Source organism: Halictus rubicundus, chromosome 1 (assembly GCF_050948215.1).
Source record: "Halictus rubicundus isolate RS-2024b chromosome 1, iyHalRubi1_principal, whole genome shotgun sequence".
NCBI lineage: Eukaryota > Metazoa > Arthropoda > Insecta > Hymenoptera > Halictidae > Halictus > Halictus rubicundus.
Window position 1 is genome coordinate 7,540,668 of NC_135149.1, and position 15,439 is coordinate 7,556,106.

At 41.6% G+C, this 15,439-nt stretch overlaps 1 long non-coding RNA gene across 1 annotated transcript in view; it reads right to left on the bottom strand.

The window, feature by feature from the left end:
- The window catches only part of LOC143353598 (uncharacterized), a 101,926-nt gene extending 88,705 nt beyond the window's left edge, over positions 1-13,221 (bottom strand). Inside the window, exon 1 of the long non-coding RNA XR_013082174.1 lies at positions 12,494-13,221. This is a non-coding gene — a long non-coding RNA (uncharacterized LOC143353598). The remainder of the gene's footprint in view (positions 1-12,493) is intronic.
- Between the last annotated feature and the right edge of the window lie 2,218 nt (positions 13,222-15,439).

Sequence of the window (15,439 nt, forward strand, 5' to 3'; positions counted from 1 at the left end):
ACACGAATAATCAAGTTTATTAAGAGTTTATTTTATAAGATTATAAATAAACAAGTGTAAAATGTAATTACTTCGTTAAGATAACTAAAAATTAAAAAAATTATATTTTAAACTTATTTCTCCTTTACAGTTGGCATAGTGAAGTATTCATGGTAAATAGGTGGTATGTAAGGCAGTAAACTCATCATATCGCTGTATTTCTCTCTTGTTATCAAGATGCAAATTAATCTATGTAAAACTAAATGCATATCATATTAGTATTTACGATAGATGCATAAGGGACATAAGACTTCACTTTCTTTTAATAGAAAAAAATGTAAACATTACATTTCAGTTTTTCGTAACTTTTGTCTTCAAAGATTTGAAATTTTAAAGATTCAAAGATTTGATTTTAAAGACTAAAATATTTCTGCACGTAACTATGACGTAGAATCTACCTTTCTTTAAACATCGTATATCCTTGAAGAATTTTATTTGAATTTCCTTTATAGTGTAATCATTGTAAGGTTTCTAATGAAAATTGTAAGATGATTCTGCCTATAACTGTGTAATGTTTCTTTTCTAATTAGCAGATCGGGAAACATAGCTTTCCAGAAATAACCAGGCGTAAAGAACTTTAATCGCAAGCGACCAATTAAATCCGTAGACGGTAACACAAAGTAAATCTCGTATGTGGAACGAAAAACCGCAACAAACATCCGTAAGTACAGACCTCGTTACCATATCGCACCGCTGATAAAAACATGTTCCGTGATAACGGCGTAGGTATGAGTATCGTTCGTTCCGCCGCTGGCAGCAAATGTTATTTATATGTAATAATGATCCAACTTCTCGATAAGTGGCTTTTTAGGTTCACCGCGCGTCTAGGGAGAACCAATTTGTGAAACTTGGAGAACGCAAAAGTTCCTACTTCAATTCTATAATGCTTTCTACTTCAAGTTTTAGTTCGAGATATTATAGTGATGAGACTTATATCGTCGAAAAACATGAACAATCTAAGAAAATGTTTTAGATAAAAATTCCATGATGTTTGTGTTCGTTACAAATATTTATGAATTATTAATATGAGTATGAATTTTGAAAATGCTTATTTAAATTCGTCATTAAAGATTGAAGAAACCTGGAAACAGTTTTTGAAGTCACCAGAATCGTCTAAAAGGCCGTATGTTCTAAACCGTGATACGATGCATTAATGAACTTTGATCAGTGATATCTCAAAATCTCATTATCAACTCATTTTAAAAATTTGCAGCGATTCATGTCTTCGCATAAACTGGGGCACAAAAATTAGAGCTAAATTCGAGGAGCCCAGAAGGGGCGAAACAACCCCTCATTTTTTTATCACTTTTTCCCACCAGATCATCCAAAACTCCATCAACTGAAGGGTCGCCCATGTTCACTTTCCCCCAGCCCGCAGATCCTCGGTATTGGCGAATGGTCCATCGCCGATCAAATCGGCAGAAGCGAAAAGCAGCCGGGTCGAGCTATTTTCTTAAACACGTCTTAAATTCCAGCTAATAATTGAGCAGCTGAACGACTGGGCGGAGATACTGGAATTATGCAAATCGCGTCAGATCGGGATCGCGTCCCGGGGGCGCGACGTCCAAGAAGAGGAAGGCGGAGAGGCTGTTGGGGGAAGAACCGCATCGGGTACAGAGGAAGAACAAGAAGAAGGGAACGACGACGACGACGACGACGACGACAACGACGAAGAAGAAGAAGAAGAGGAAGAGAAGAGAAGAGCACGACGGAGCAACGAGAGGTACATCACCGGGAGAAAGAGCACGTAGAAGGAGACTCGCCTCATTGTGATTGCTATACCCAAGGGCAGAATGTTTCTCCGGTGTGTGCCGTCTCATGCACACCCGCAGCCAAACCCGAACTCTCATCCTACCTCGAGTCCCGGCATCGAAGCAACAGGTTGCACAACCTTCCACCTGCCCCTCTTGTTTGCCGACCGCCATACATATACAACATCCAGCATCGTCCCCTTTTGTATCAGCACCGAAAGAGCCCCGGTGACTACCAGCATCAGCGTCGGCTATGGGTAGCACGATGTACGAAAAGTGTTCGACATGCCGAAGAAAAAAAGAAGAGAGACCCTCTCTCTTCCTCTGTCCCTCTCTCTCTCTTTCTCTCCCCCTCTCTCTCTCTCTCTTTCTCTCTCTCCACCCCGGACGTACCGTGATATTAGGCACCATCGTGTGACGGATAATAAGAGGCCCGATTACGCGGATATCTTAATGCTCCCCTGGAAGAATGTTCAGCATTTCTATTAAGCGCCGCGGAATGGCCAGCCGGCGGATCGATTATTGAATCTTTTAATTTGAATCTTTTTTTTTTTCTTTTGTGCCCACCTCGCTTGGGACCGTTCCTTCGTTTACCGAGCAGATTTATTGGCGGTACGCAAGCTCTGGACCGAGCAAATGTGTAATTATGTCGGGCGCGATGGCTACGGTGCCAGAAGCCAGTGACTTCGGGGAAATTAGGTGGGAAGAATCATGAGTGTCAGTAACGCGGATTTTCTTTTGCGCTTTTGGAAGCTGCAGAACGGTCCAATCGCAACTGTTAGTGTACTATATGTTTTCTCTGATTTTCTGTTACCTATGGAACAGTTTTTCAATATTGGACCGATTTTAATACTTTATGATATTGAATACGACTTGGATTCTTTCCTTTTTGAGAAGTTAGAACAATTGACCGATATTATTCCGAAAAGCACTGGTGGCCGATCGGTATGAAATTTGAAGCATGTTACGAAGAATGTGGAAGGACCCCAAATATAAAATTTTAACTTCGGGAATTCACCAGTTTAAAAAATACAGATACTTTAGTAGTGTTTCTATTTTCACAAATTCGTGAAGTCGTCTATTGTTTTGAGGAGAGGCTGCCGTACTTAACCCAAACCTAACCCTAACCCAAACCGTAAATAGCAACGCACCACGATACGACTCGACTGTCTCACATTTCCCTAAGCATCGCGTTTCCAACGGAAAAAACATAAACAGATCACACTACACCATCATTCACAATACACACATGGATACATATCCCTCAGGAATTCTTACATTATTGCTGAATATAATGTCCAAAGCATCGAAAACCTATTATGACGAATTTATAATTGAGTACCTGTATCTTCTAAACGCATAAATTGCTGAAGCTAAAATTATATATCCGAGGTCCTTCCCTATCCCTCATGATACCCACCAAGTTTCATCTTGATTGGCCACTGGTACCTTCCGGAAGTACAGCCCAATTCGTTTACTACATGATGCACTGTAATCCAGATCGAGGAATTAGCCGTTCATTTGATAAAAAAGCAACTTGCTCATATCGATGTTTATCGAATGTATGTTGCTCCATATAAATGTCCATGACATTCGAAAACGGTGAAATTAGAATAAGCATATAAAAATCAACACTTTATGAATCCTATTTTTCTCCGAAAAAATTACATCATTTCTTATTGATATCCAGGAGAATCTATTTAATATTATGTGTCCATTTTTGTTTAAAATGGATAGTATGTGACTATATTGCGAGTATATCTTGTGTACTAAAATTTAATATTTATAATTTATTGAAATAACAATGCTTAGTAAACTAAAGAGAATCTTCAAAGTTTGATATCATTAGTAAAGGATATCTTTTGAGTTCCATATAGCTTCGCATTGTATCAAAGTGCATTGTTATCAGTACACTTTTCTCTATAAAATCATGCAAGATTCACGTCCCATTCGGTCCGGTACAAAAGTTATTATTGTTTAAAGCGCCTCTGTGACCGGAACTCCGCGGCGCGTTAAGAGGTTCTTAAGGTTGTCATGATTCTTTTAAGATAAGATGGCCAAATAATCGTAATTTCAGATAAAAAGAAACACATTATCTCCAGAATTAAAGATTATTTTGTTATTTCAAAACCTGGTAACAGCTAAGATCAAAACCTGAAAGTCGAGGGAAAAAAACATGTTCCACGAATATCTTGGAAACTACTGCAGATAGGAAAATGGTGTACTAAATATATACTAAATATCATTCATTATTCACATGTTATCGCAATATTTCGGGCATTTTCGGTACTCTAACAAGAAAATGTTTCAATGACTTACTTTACTATGGCTTTAAGTCTTGGAACATGCTCAAATCTTTGTGAACATCTAATTCCTCCATCTGTAACACAGTGTGACATGGAAAAAGTCTTGAAAATATTGCAATTGATCTGCGCAACATAATTTTTAAATTTACAATTAGACCCACATAAATTAGTTGTAAAATTGTAACAACATTTGGTATTTTCTCTTCAGTTTCGATCAAATACGAGAAATCACAATTCTATTAATTACTATTGTTACTGAAAAAACAACAAAATAACTTCTCTCCAAAACCCAGTAATGCCTCCAAAGAATAACCTCAGCCGTCCAAAACCATAATCGCCGCTCACCGCACAGGAACCTAATGAAATAACGCAGTAAAGGCTCACTGATAGAAGTTTAGAGACCATAATAGAGCGCGTCGCAGCAAACCAAAAAATTCCAGGTAATCATCGGAAGGAGTACCCTCCGAGAAACTCAGAAAACTCGAGACAGCTTTAATCCGTGTTATCGAACAACCAATAAAATTTCTCTGATTGGATCGACCGGGTAGAACACATTTTCCTCGTTACAAGCTTCGAACAACCGCTCTGTCCGTATCAGTCGGTTTCATCGACATCGACCTGGCGACTGATTACATATTATCCTCGGCGCGGCGGTGAGCCCGTACGAAAAATCGTGTATCAGCTTGGTGTATCGGCACGGAGAAATTGTCGCGATCGATCGATCCGTTTAACGAGTGGAAGGTAAACACGGCCGACTCATTCCTGTCAATCGAGGTTTCCCGTGTCGATTCGCACGCGACGCTTAATACCACAGAAATCGTTGGAAGTGCAACCAAAAGAAAAGAAAATCGAGAAAAAATAAATAGGAGGATCTTAGCGCCAGTCGGGGCTGTGATCAGATACGGTTCGATTTCCCGTGGTATCACGTGCACGGTGCATTTCCTGGAAGAGCCGATAAGCCTTTCTTTTTCGATGCACGCACGCCTATCGAGGTAATGACGCGCCGGGATAAGCGACGCGACGTCCGATAAAAGCTTCACGGCAACCGGCGATTATTTCACGGTCCCGCGGCTTTTCCAGCGTGATCGTAAATTATCAATGTTACCATAAAATCCGACCTGCGGATCTCTCTCTCTCTCTCTCTCTCTCTCTCTCTCTCTCTCTTTCTGGGCTAACAAGAAACCGCGTGGCTCGTCGTCGCGCGCTCGCGCGTGCACCTGTCGCCGCGGTGAAATCAAAATATCACCTTATCAAGAGAGTAACATACGGTCTCCAGCGCAGAACGAAATGTAAAAAAATCGCATGAGGTAAAGGAGAGAAAAGCAGGAGCCGAATAGATTCTTCTTTGTAATGATTTCAACCAATTGTCGATGAGATTCCGTTCAAGCCACGTGGGCCGCATGCACCCCACGCTATTCGAATGAATTGTTTTGCTCATGACATATGCATCACATGTAATAGACGCTTCTGATAAAAATGCGGAAGATGGGCCAATATCACCGTACGAGAGGAGTGGGGTCTCCAGCGCGCGCAAAATAAAATCGTAAAAAATCGTTGGAGGGAAAAGAAACAAAAAAAAAAAAGGATTGGTCGATCTCTGGTGCAGCCGAGAATTTACTCGGCTATAAGAAACATGCGTGACGTGTCGGTGGATGAGGGGACGAGGAATCATCGTGGCCGGACAAGAAACACGTAGCGAGCGCGGTTATGACGTTCCAGCCGAGCGGAGTCGATTTTTTGCAGCGCATCGAAGCACGACGAGGAACGTCAACGGTGACGGAAGTCCTTCCACCGAGTGGAAGAAGGACGATGCTCGCGACGAAACGAGATTTACTTTGCAAAAGTGTCGACCGTCCCTCCCCAGACTGGAGCGAGCGGGGACCTCCGCAATGAAGAAACCACCACCACCAAACCGCCACCAATACTACCATCGTCGTCGTTGCCACCACCACGGGCATCAGGATCGACTGCCACGCGGACGGACCTCGACGGTTATATCCTGCGCTCTCGATACGTATTCTCTTTTCTTTCTTCCTTTCCTTCTTTTTTTCTCCTCTTTACCCCGTGTTCGTCCCCCTGTCCACAGTGAAACAAGAAGGAACGACACACGCCGGTCTCGAAACGAGATCGACGTTGCATGCTGTCCTCTTTCTCTCTCTCTCTCTCTCTCTCTCTCTCTCTCTCCTGCTCTGTGGGCCGCGAAGGCGTGGTCGGTGGACAAGATCGCATCTTCGTGGAACGTGGAGAGAGAGAAAAAGAGTGGGACAGGAACCGAACGGCGCGCAAGCGTTTCACACTGCAACTAGCGTCTAGGGATGGACTAAATTATTCAATCGTTGGCCAAGGTCGTCTTGTCAATACCGCGAAGTAGTTCCAAGGATGGTTGACGAAGCTGAGTGTTGAAGGGTTATGGGATGACCTTGTGTGACCTTCACGGATGGACGTGTTGTGGGTCAATGAATTCGTCTCAAAACAGGCTACACGTCTGCAATGGGTGATTTTACACTATTATAGGGTGTCCTAAAATTCACGCAAGAAGTGATTTTGATAGAATACAGGTTTGTAATTAAAAATTGTAAATTTTTTGGTGATCCGTGAAGTATACATTATAGTGTTATGTATGGATAGCATATCGGGTAAATGGCCTCCACGGCTTTGCTGGCACATACGCACTCTTTTGTTGAAATTTTCCATGGCCGTTCTGCATAAATGTCGTTTTGCACGAAATGCTTCGATGTTTTGTGTTGAGCGACTTGTTTAAGGACGGCTAAATCACTAATTGATTCAGTCTCCTTAAATTTTTTAAGTAATCTCTTCAAAGTTGATGAAATTAAATCACTATTCCGACCATATTTTCTACGAATATTGCGAACTGCCAAACCTTCATTATTTTAAAAATATTGCTGAACAATAAAAACGCGTTGTTCTTTCGTGTAGCGCTCCGTTTCTAGTAACCCTGAACTGTCAGCTGTCACGCTGTCTTTTTTTTCCGTTGGAAACACTTCACCGCACGAATGGCGCAAAATTCAAATCTTGTGTGAATTCTGAGACACCCTTTAGAATCACTTGTAGAAATGATGAAGGTGACATTGAATTGGAGAGAAAATGATGTTTCGCCGGTCAAGGAAGTAGGAACGTAATCCTGCAACACGACAATGCTCGCTCGCATTGTGCACAAGGGACTAGGGACACTTTGCGTTAGGATGGGAAGTCATCATCTGTTTAGGTCTCTCTAACACAATTTGTCTAAGAAACATTTCAATTCCATTGAAGAGACCAAAAAATGCACCGATGACTTCCTAATCAGGAAGCAGTCCTTTTTTTGGGAAGGCATCTATAATATGCAAACTAGATGAGAAAAAGTACTACAAAATGATGGCGAATACAGTGCTTACTCGATATACGTCCAAAACACGGGTCTAACCACTGACATATATCGGCCAGGAGATACTATGAGATATGCCTTGGCGACCGAGGTCTCTCGAGCTTTTGGCCCCTCACGAGGTATACCCCGTGGCAGTGGGGGGTAGTTCTGGAACTTCCTCCTAAACTAATGATTTTTTACACAAATAGATTAATACTTTTTTGTAAAGAATATGAAGGAGCATCAGCTGATGCAATAAAAAATATATGACTCCATTTAAAAAAAAACATTAATGAACTTCATATGTCCTTTACACGTCCACCTACAGAAAAAAATATACCATCAGAATGTGCCCCTCTCAAAACCATTCAACTTCATCTGAAACATTGTTCGCTATGCGTAATAATAATGACGTAAATCTAGATGGCAAAATGTGGCGACCCAGCCTGTATAGAGTAAACACTATACTTCGGAACCATAATCTTGTATACTTCCTTTATAAATGAAAGCTAAATATCACTGAAAGAAGGCACCGAATTTATTTGCACACCTAATTCTACAGGTGTGTTTTCTTTTGTGCCGCATGCTATATGTGGGTCGGTTCGCCATTCCGATGTAGACATTATAGCGGAGGTACATATCGTCTGGTTGCATAGGGGCCAGACGTTTCGTGTCTCTCGCCTGTATCAGTCCGGGGCCGCTCGGATCAGAGGTCACCGATAAAAGGCCAAGATAAGAGTACTTAGGACGCAGGTGAACTAAGTGTAAGCGAGTCGATAACCGGCCCCGCTATCTTATCTGCTTCACTCCGCTCCGATACACCGTTGGTCTCGCGCGATAGACTGCCCCGGCTAGATTTCTATGCTTCCACGTCCTGTCTCGGGCCGTAACGTCGATCGTAGAAAATCTAACGATCAACCGTTCCGTTCGGACAGACTCCGCAGCGAATACGTAGTTACGTGTTTATGGATCGGCCAGGAGGAACTGAAACATGGCCGGATCATCCTTGGGGACGTTTACGAGCGACGACTGCGATCGTTCCGCTCGGCGTTGACACTGTCGGGAACGATGCCGACGCGAACACGAGCCGCTCCGCTTTCGATCGCGAGACCGATGGTCATTAACCACGGTGCTTGTGTTCAAACATCTCGCAAAATCGTTCGAGATTTTATGAATATCCGTTTCTAATTGCTGCCCGGAATTAACTATTCGGCATTTAACACATCTTGCGCGGGAACCGACTAAAGTCGTTTTGTGTGGATTTCACATCTTGAGCGGGAAGCGACTAAAGTCGTTTTTCACGGATTATTGGTATCGATGGGTTTTTGTGATGCTTTTACCATAAAATCGGATAGACATGCGGTGCAAAAATACAAAACGTGCGTTGCAAGAATGAATGCAACACGGTAAGACTTTGGCAGCAAAGTGCCGCGGGCAAGATGTGTTAATACGCCGGAAGAACATTTTTCCACTTCTTTCCTCGTCGTGATTATAAACTCCCGCTTCGCGGAGACGCGCGGCGTTCCGAGAATGGTCTTCACCCGAGGCCACCTTTCATTTGTCTGTATAAAAATGAAACAGCTGGCATTCGAAAAAGTGCCTCTATAATTTCATAATTGTACATTACCGTTTCGGAAACTACTTTTGCAAGTCACACACGAGCATGTCTGATGCATAAAGAACTTTCTCCTGGGTAGTAAAGACTGTTTTTATCGCACTTTCTTACATTCTTAAAAACATTTGGCTTTGGTAATTATTCCACCGGAAACTACTACAATAAAGATATCAGAAAGCATAGAGGCATTAGCTATTTTTATCAATCTGACAATTAAGTTCTGCCCTTGAGTAAGTGTAATTTAAAGTAGTGGAAAAATGAAAAGGATTTCAAAATATTAATGTGTTTATTTCATCTGATTGAAATCACTGAAACAGGAATGAAACTTTTATTTTCCATAGCGATTTTGTGCGTTTATAACGAAATCGGGTAGGTAATATTTAATACAGTAACGAGATTCGAAGAATTTAAGAACATCAATCCATTATTTTACCATTAAACTTATTAATGACGGAACGAAAGTTCCATTTAGCTGCAGTCTCTTGCAATTGGAACGGAAGGTTTGTATTTTGTATAAATAGTCTGGTTCTATGTGTAATCAAAATTATAATATAATAAAAATTACATAGACTTCTATTTCTTTTCTTTAAAATAGAAATAATCGATAATAGAAATAATTATTTCTTTAATTAGAAATAATCCAACAGCGTCCTTAAATGATATGTCCTTAAATTGAATGTCCACACAGGTTTGTGCTTCGTCTATACATTTCTATCATAAATTCATAAAATCCCAGTTTATTTAATAACTACAAATTAATCAGTATACAAATAAATATACTAATATTAGAATCACAGAAATGTTTCTAATTTTGAAAGAAACTTGACACCACTGACTAAACGACTACACAAAAGTTACCAATTAATTATCAGTTGCCGAACAAACTATTTTCGCAACGAATATTATAGACGACAATGATTGATCTGTTTTAGAGCAGCGAACTATTTCAGTCTGAAAAAAAAGAAAAATTGTCACTGAGACCTACAATCCGTATCTTCAGCAGACCACTTAATAATCAGAAACCCGACACCTCTCATTTGGTGTTCAATAATCGAAAACACGGCTCCGATTGGTTCCGTTATAATGTAAAATGGGGATTTCTAATCTCCGGCGCCGAAAGCTACATCGTCACTTCGAAATGCGAAAGGCTCTGAAGCGGCACGACACCGAAATAACTTTTCCACCGGAATGTACGCGAACTGCGGCGACTACATATTCACCTCGAGTTCCGCTATCAGCAGCCTGTACTTCCGCCGCCAGTTGCTTCTATCTATACATATAACCTTACGGCACACGTTACATAAAATAACAACATACAGATCCTCTGCGAACGTGAGCATGAGTCTTGCCAAGAGAAGGAACAGTGAATAAAAATGCATCGAAAATTAACTCGTCCGCTACCTGCGTTTATTTCAGCAGTAGCCTTCGTAGTTGCAAACATTTTAACAATGCAATGTACGTTGTAAAATATCAGAAAAGATACTGTCACAGAAAACATACAAATTCTTCATGCTATGTGTTACAATTTTAAATAATGCATAAAATTATTTTAATCTCCATTTACAAAATCGTGGTAGTCATATGTAGCGATAGTAATAAACGTGTTGAAAAGTTGAACGTGGATACGTAGAAACTATAAAGGTGGAGATATATTTAACTATTTCTGTATAAAGTTGTTTGTTGTTATTAGTAGACTGACAATCTTCAAAATAAAATTTGTCTGCATCACTTAGTTTATTTCATGGTTCTGAATAATTTTAACTAATAATTTCAACAAGTCGGAGACAATACAAAAATGTTCTTGAATTCTTAAATTGTTCTTGGAATTCTAATTTTCCAAATAATTATTCAAACTGAGAAATGCTTTTTTAGAACTATAAAATGTCTTGTTTTCGTTTCTAAGACAAAATTACAGAATGTAATTAAACAATCTATAACCTAATTGATTTTCTCCGTCGATATTTGTCTTTTCCATCCCTCCTTCGTACTTTCCAGGCTAAGGACACTTTCCCACGAGAAAATTCTCGGAATCAGATTGAAGTTCACGAAGTTGCGACAGAAGATAAACGTATGTTTGATTCGCACAGTACAACCAACCATCAAGCTTACGAATAAATATTTACTATGGAGAGTCGCAGACTCTGCGAATATCGTGTAACAATATAAGCTAGAATGTACTTTGTTCTCAAATAAGTCATTGATTCAGAGTTCATGGGACAACGCACTATTTTTATTTTTAACGTATTAAATCCTCCAACATAGTATTCCACGATTTCACTAGAAGTATTAACAATTTAATATTTCTGAACTATACCAAATTAATTGACACTTTTTTTCGTTATTTATACTACTCCATAATACTACTCCATAATATGTTATTTGGAGAATTTTCTGCGACAATGTCTTTTTACGGATACATTGTATTTAATAAAATATTGTAACTACGAAGGCTATTATTTGCACAACAATTTAATGACGAAGACAAACTAATCTACAGATTGTACTAAATGTGCAGACACTTGACGAAAGTTCTACTTGTATAGAATTTTGAAAAGGAGAAAGATTGATAAAACAAACGAACTTGAATTTAATTCGTGTTCTGATAAATTGAATCATGGAAATTTAATTTTGCACGTAAATCCACAATCTATTCATATCTTTTTAAAATGCTCGATTGCCTGTGGATTTTCAAGCAAAATAAAAATTGTTTGCATTAATTTTAAGAAATAAAAGTTAAATAAAAATGTAGGTATTTCGTGTATTAATAATCGTAATAAGTTGAAAGCGACGTATTCTTAAATTATACTGACATTTTAATTGTTTTACTTCTCGCCGTTATTGTGATAAATGCATAAAATCCTAGTGATCAAGAACCTCGTTATCAAATAATAACCAATCATAAACAGAACGCTCCAGAAAACAGGTAAACAAGCAATATCCACATAATATTTTTCAATTAATGAAACACATGTTCACACCGACACCTAAAAATAATACCGATTCTATCGGAATACTAGTCGAGCAAAATAGGAAAATCTTGCATAGCTTTGAAACATAAACGCGTTAGCAGCCCACTTCCACCAAGAATTCTCCGCCGATATAGCCGAACAAGATAATGCTAATAGTTTGGCCCATTAACTCCAAGGCGCCTTGCGCAAATCGTAAACGGCACGGGGACAAGCTCTATATACCAGGTCAAAAGCGTCACTCAACAATCGACCAAGCATCGGAGGCGTGCACCAAGAAAGTTCCAACTTCAACATTCCTGGTGCAACGCACAAATAACAATTTCCGCCGGTGTACCGGGGCTGACACAGATATGCAACGGCCGAAGGCCGTCCCGCGTACCTTTCACGCTCCAAAACAATCGGCCGGCCACGGGAATTCCAGGAAACGCGAGAGGCCGAGGCGTGCTCACCTGGTCGAGGCTCACCTGGTTGATCCTCCTGTTCGATCCCTCGGATCGTTAGACCGCTTCGCCGGCTTCGATGGATCGTCTCATGTTCCCAAGCCCGGGAGGTCACACGCGCATCCACCAACTATCGAACCCGAGGTCGTGCGAAAAATCACTGGATGACACGACGTGTCACGGAGCGTGAACCGAAGTGTGATCGACACGGTTCGTTGTCGGATGATCGGAAAGCCACGTTCCGTACCGGCAGGTCAGCACGTCGCGGTCGTAAGCGCGAAATCCTACTGACGGGACACTAGTCACGCACAGCGACGAATCGCGATTACGAAGGTGCGCGGATAACAGCAATGCACGCGAGGGCGCCTGACCGATCATCGGCCCGTTCCCGGCTGATACGTAAACAAAAGCGACGGCCGACTTTACTTCTTGCCCGTGCACTACCTAACGCGGCCTCGAGCGCAGGTTACAAACGCTCTTCTATGCAGACGAAGCCGTACGAACACATCCGAGTGGCGGAACCGCCGTCGCGCGAATGCGTTCAACGTTTCTTTCAATCCTCGGAACATACCGCACACGGTCCAGTCAGTCGCCGACCACCAAACTGAATGCAGTCGCCGGGAATCTAGTTAAAACTCCACGCACCCTAAAGTAAGGCTGGATTAGGACTCCAAGTCATTTACTGGGCGTATAGTTAACTGCACTCGCCGAGAACCTGGTCAACACTCCACGCATCCTGAAATGTCTGTCCACCCAGTAAAGTGGGTACTTTCAGGCCCCCAGTCGTCTATTGGATGCAAAGTTCACTGAAGTTGAGGAGACACCTGGTCTGGTCACTGGTCACACTTGGTTCACATAGTCTGAAAACTGACGAGGTCTAGGTTAAGGTTTCTGTTGGGCACAAGATTAATTGCACTTGTGGAGAACTTGATACACGAGTCACGTAATTTGGGGATTAAAGTCCTAACTCATCCACTGGACACTGAGGTGGTAGCACTTGCGGAGAAATTAGATTCCATGTTCTTAGAAACCAACTATGTCTGAATTGGAGTTCTATGGCACCCACTGGACACAAAATTAACGGCACTCTTGGAGACACTGGTAAATTCACATGTCCCAGACTGTGTCTAGGTCTGGATTAATATTCAAAGTCATCCACTAGACACAAAATTAGCTATGGTCGCAGTGGAGCCTGACCACTGATTTATATACTCTGGAAACTGAGCAAGTCTAGGTTAAGGTGTTATGTTTTCCACTGGATGGCAAAGTAATTGCACTCGTGAGGATCCTGGTAGCCAATTCACATACAGTAGAGATTGACCAGGGAGGATTAGAGACCCAAGTCGTCCGCTAGGTACAAAGTTAACAGCACTCTTGGAGAACCTGGCTCATTAACATTCGAACTGACCTGATTTCCATTAGAGTTCCAAGTGATCCACTAGAGACAGTATTAACTGCACTGTTAAAGAGTCTAAGAAACTAATCCGATCTAGGTTAAGATCCCAAGTCATCTGTTGAGGGCAGAATTAATAATAGTCGCAAAGAATGCCTTAGAAATTAGTATTGGGTTCTGATCTAATTCATCAATTCGCCACAAAGTTCCCAGCACTCGTGAACAACTGAATTAGTCCACATTCTCTACAAACTGTCTAAATCTAACACGCAATCGATTGAGCCGCCCAGTAAGAGCGTGAAACAAAATCTACAGCCAAAGAAACAACAGCACCGGTCCTTCGCCAGTCCTTCACCGGTAGTAAATCATTCAGTACCGACAGTCCTTGACATTGATGGTAAACACCAGCGAGCAGGATCTGTGTCATTCACCTTTATACACTGGGCGTGCCGATATGTAAATGATCCCTATCATCGGCCGGATCGGTACCATCGGTCATAACTAGCGGTACAAGAAACAGCCAGCAAAAACCGCTCGACTTGAATATTGCACCTGGCTGCACTTAGGCGGGTACGATGAACGACGTTTCCTGTCCGGTGTCCGATCTGAAACGCGCGTGGCAGCGGTAGAGGATGATGCTGGACATGGTAAAAATGGCCACGGTGATCCACGAGGATGCGAGATCGCTCGATCGGATGAGCGATCCGGTCGCGGCGACACGCGCGTTCACCGGCAGCGCAGCGGCGACGACGCGTATCGATTTATGAGCAGTTGTCGCGGCGGTGTAAACAAAGCGATTCTGTCGCGCTGACTGCCGCGTCGTCGGCTACAGGTCAAACAGGCACGATGTGCCGCTCATACGAAACTTTACGAACTCTTCCGAGCACCGAGACACGACCGGGCGACGCTCGATTTGATTTCGCGCGTGGCTCGCCCGAGAGTCGCGCGGAGTCGCAGTTTCGCGGCATTCGCGCGATGATTAGAGTACCTACAGTCGGGGCCAAAAAGATGGAATGCTACGTTTGCTTTGTGTTCCCACACGACGTCGGAAGAAAATGCATATTTCGGTAAATCAAGTATATTATTGTAAACGTAAATATCTGTACGGAAGAGTATTCGCGGTATCCATTTCAAATAAAAATTAACAAATTAATAGAATGTCCTATCTTTTTGTCTCGGACTGTAGTACTCGCTTAAATTTGCGCAGCTTGGAGTCCGGAAAATTCTTGTGTTACAGACAAAGTATGAGAATAGATGTAGTGAGCGAAAGCGAGATAGACGCTGTCCGTTGGACATCGACAGTCGAAGTTCGACACTTCAAAAGCATGCGAAAATAAATGTGGAATAAAAAAATTAAATTCTATAATCTCTGTCGTACCTTTCCAAATGTGATACTAGGGGATTGTTGAGATTCTTCCGATTAAAATGAGTCCAAACATGGCGTAAATCGGTCTACTTTTATAGACTTCGAACATAGCAGTCCTTAATTTTGTTATTTTCATTAAGTCTAAATCTAGACTCACGTACGTCGTGTTTGGACTCGTTTTAATCAGAAAAATCTC